The sequence below is a fragment of the Oncorhynchus masou genome, unplaced genomic scaffold, assembly GCF_036934945.1.
Source record: "Oncorhynchus masou masou isolate Uvic2021 unplaced genomic scaffold, UVic_Omas_1.1 unplaced_scaffold_15288, whole genome shotgun sequence".
Taxonomy (NCBI): Eukaryota; Metazoa; Chordata; class Actinopteri; order Salmoniformes; family Salmonidae; genus Oncorhynchus; species Oncorhynchus masou.
Window position 1 is genome coordinate 1 of NW_027005320.1, and position 4,139 is coordinate 4,139.

Consider the following 4,139-nt stretch of genomic DNA (forward strand, 5'->3'; position numbering starts at 1 on the left):
GTCAACAGGCCACGGGGCCAGTGTCTTCACTGACATTTTCCACCTCTCCCTGACCGCGTCTGTAATACCTGCATGTTTCAAACAGACATAGTCCCTGTCCCCAGAAAAGAGAAGGTAACCTGCCAAAATTATTCCCGCCCCGTAGCACTCATGTCGGTAGCACTCATGTCAGAGACCTGGCAGTGTGGTGCCAGGACAACAACCTCTCTCTCAATGTGAGCAAGACAAAGGAGCCCAACATGGACGGGGCTGTAGTGGAGCCCCGTGAAATGAACGTTCAATTCTCTGTCAACAGCTCTGTTGGACATGGTCTTTTATTGTCCCCAGCACAAGGTGCACCTGTGTAATGGTCATGCTGTTTAATCAGCTTCTTGATATGCCACACCTGTTAGATGGATTGATTATCTTGGCCACGGAGAAATGCTCACTTACAGGGATGTAAACAAATTTGTGCACAAAATTTGAGAGAAATAAGCTTTTTGTGCGTATGGAACATTTATGGTGTCTTTTATTTCAGCTCATGAAACACAAACCAACACTTTACATGTTGAGTTGATATTTTTGTTCAGCGTAGTTCGCTATAGCTTGGCTACTCGTGATATTTTTGTTCAGCGTAGTTCGCTATAGCTTGGCTACTCGTGATATTTTTGTTCAGCGTAGTTAGCTATAGCTTGGCTACTCATGATATTTTTGTTCAGCGTAGTTAGCTATAGCTTGGCTACTCATGATATTTTTGTTCAGCGTAGTTAGCTATAGCTTGGCTACTCATGATTTTTTTGTTCGGCGTAGTTAGCTATAGCTTGGCTACTCATGATATTTTTGTTCAGCGTAGTTAGCTATAGCTTGGCTACTCATGATATTTTTGTTCAGCGTAGTTAGCTATAGCTTGGCTACTCATGATATTTTTGTTCAGCGTAGTTAGCTATAGCTTGGCTACTCATGATATTTTTGTGCAGCGTAGTTAGCTATAGCTTGGCTACTCATGATATTTTGCATGTTTGCATGGCATATTGCTTTGAGATTTCTTTATGTTATGAAAAGCACTATAGAAGTTGAATACATTATAATGATTTAGTGTGAAAGACTGTGAGGAGGTTGGAGAAGAGAGACCCTGGCCTCTACAGAGAGGAGAGAGACCCTGCCCTCTACAGGAGGGGAGAGACCCTGGCCTCTACAGGGAGGAGAGAGACCCTGCCCTCTGAAGACGGCCTCAGTAGATTCCTCCTGGAGAAGCAGCCAGCTATCACACGTTAACTACTATGGTGGTTACCTGGGTGGGGCCCAGCAGGGACGGACACGTGAGTTTACCTTCCTTCAGTTCAGTTGTGAAGAATGAAGAAGGATTGTGAGTGTGCATGTGAGTGTTCACGTGTTTCACAGAGTCAAATGTATACTTTTTTGTTTCTTCGGTCAGTGAAACAAGGCAGCACAGACACAAAAAGGACAACACATCCTCGGACCCTAGCTTCTCCAGATTGCATCTCCCCCCTTTTTCTGGCTCAGTGGTCAGTCTGGACCAGGACAGTAGTAGGAGGGTAAGTAAGGCAATCTAATGACACAAGCTTTGAGCTTCATAGTATTCCAACATAATAACTCTAAATCGTCATATGGCAGAAACCAAGGAGTCCAGGTGGGCTGGGGGAAGTTCCTGCCACTCATACATGAGGCGTATGTCAGCTCTGAGGATCCAGCCCAGACCCAGCCAGAGGGTACCCATCCAGAGAGGTTGACCCAGACCTATCCTGTCCATCCAGCCCACACCATCCTAGAGCCCCAAGCCCATCCAGAGAGGGCCCACCTGGAGAGGCCAGGGCCCAGGAGGCTGCTGCTGTCAGTGCTACTACCCCTTGGACATACAGAGGAGGAGGGGGTGCAGGCTCCGTGTGGTATTTAAATACAAAATGTTTGACCTTTATTTAACTAGAACAAACTCTTATTTTCAATGATGGCCTAGTAACCGTCAGTTACACCTTGTTCAGAGGCAGAGCAACACTTTTTTTGTTTTTACCTTGTCAGCTCGGGGATTTGATCTTGCAACCTTTCGGGCTACAAATCCAACGCTCTAACCACTAGGCTACCCCCCATGATCCCTTTGTTTTCTCTGTGTATTTTAATATTTGACATGCTGACTAATACCTACTAGGACATTCTTATTGATTGTATTATTCTGTGTCTCTCAGCTGGTGTCCACTACAAGCCATCAGAGGAGGAGAGAGGGGAGCCTCACTGTGGAGAGACGGGGCACAAAGAGAGAGCACTAGAAGAGGGGAAGGAGAAGGAGGAGGAGGAGGAGGAGGAGGAAGGGGTCTCCCTGAGAAAGGCTCTAAGCACACCTGGCCTGAGAAGAACGGTCTCTCTCTACTTCAGCCTGGGGAAGGTATTCACTGGGCTGAGGGGATTATACTGGTCCCAGATCTGTAGTCTCCTCCTATAGCCTGGTCCCAGATCTGTAGTCTCCTCCTATAGCCTGATCCCAGATCTGTAGTCTCCTCCTATAGCCTGATCCCAGATCTGTAGTCTCCTCCTATAGCCTGGTCCCGGATCTGTAGTCTCCTCCTATAGCCTGATCCCAGATCTGTAGTCTCCTCCTATAGCCTGGTCCCAGATCTGTTGTCTCCTCCTATAGCCTGATCCCAGATCTGTAGTCTCCTCCTATAGCCTGATCCCAGATCTGTAGTCTCCTCCTATAGCCTGGTCCCGGATCTGTAGTCTCCTCCTATAGCCTGATCCCAGATCTGTAGTCTCCTCCTATAGCCTGGTCCCAGATCTGTTGTCTCCTCCTATAGCCTGGTCCCAGATCTGTTGTCTCCTCCAATAGCCTGGTCCCAGATCTGTAGTCTCCTCCTATAGCCTGGTCCCAGATCTGTTGTCTCCTCCTATAGCCTGGTCCCAGATCTGTAGTCTCCTCCTATAGCCTGGTCCCAGATCTGTAGTCTCCTCCTATAGCCTGGTCCCAGATCTGTTGTCTCCTCCTATAGCCTGGTCCCAGATCTGTAGTCTCCTCCTATAGCCTGGTCCCAGATCTGTAGTCTCCTCCTGTAGCCTGGTCCCGGATCTGTAGTCTCCTCCTATAGCCTGGTCCCAGATCTGTTGTCTCCTCCTATAGCCTGGTCCCAGATCTGTAGTCTCCTCCTATAGCCTGGTCCCAGATCTGTAGTCTCCTCCTATAGCCTGGTCCCAGATCTGTTGTCTCCTCCTATAGCCTGGTCCCAGATCTGTAGTCTCCTCCTATAGCCTGGTCCCAGATCTGTAGTCTCCTCCTATAGCCTGGTCCCAGATCTGTAGTCTCCACCTATAGCCTGGTCCCAGATCGGTTGTCTCCTCCTATAGCCTGGTCCCAGATCTGTAGTCTCCTCCTATAGCCTGGTCCCAGATTGGTTGTCTCCTCCTATAGCCTGGTCCCAGATCTGTAGTCTCCTCCTATAGCCTGGTCCCAGATCTGTTGTCTCCTTCTATAGACTGGTCCCAGATCTGTAGTCTCCTCCTATAGCCTGGTCCCAGATCTGTTGTCTCCTCCTATAGCCTGGTCCCAGATCTGTAGTCTCCTCCTATAGCCTGGTCCCAGATCTGTAGTCTCCTCCTATAGCCTGGTCCCAGATCTGTAGTCTCCTCCTATAGCCTGGTCCCAGATCTGTAGTCTCCTTCCTATAGCCTGGTCCCAGATCTGTAGTCTCCTACATTAGCCTGGTCCCAGATCTGTAGTCTCCTCCTATAGCCTGATCCCAGATCTGTAGTATCCCTCCTATAGCCTGGTCCCAGATCTGTTAAAAAATAAATAATAATATATCCCATTTAGCAGACGCTTTTGTCCAAAGCGACTTACAAGTCGGCTGGGGCCACTAGCGGGAATCGAACCCACGACGCTTGGCGTTGCAAGCGCCATGCTCTACCGACTGAGCCACACAGGACCCTGTTGTCTCTTCCTATAGCCTGGTCCCAGATCTGTAGTCTCCTCCTATAGGCTGGTCCCAGATTGGTTGTCTACTCCTATAGCCTGGTCCCAGATCTGGTTGTGCTCTTGCCAACTCCATTGCTGCCATTGTCAAGCCAAGCATTGAGTTGGTATGACAATTCCCTAAGAAACTAAATGGAGTTGGGAAATAGGTAAGAGAGCAGAAACAGACTGGCAACCAGGCTAG

At 48.7% G+C, this 4,139-nt stretch overlaps 1 long non-coding RNA gene across 1 annotated transcript; it reads left to right on the plus strand.

Moving 5' to 3' along the window:
- Positions 1-1,500: 1,500 nt before the first annotated feature.
- Positions 1,501-2,248, plus strand: LOC135531144 (uncharacterized). The gene is made up of 3 exons (XR_010453962.1): positions 1,501-1,535; positions 1,615-1,886; positions 2,181-2,248. It is a non-coding gene; the product is annotated as an uncharacterized LOC135531144 (long non-coding RNA).
- Positions 2,249-4,139: the final 1,891 nt, after the last annotated feature.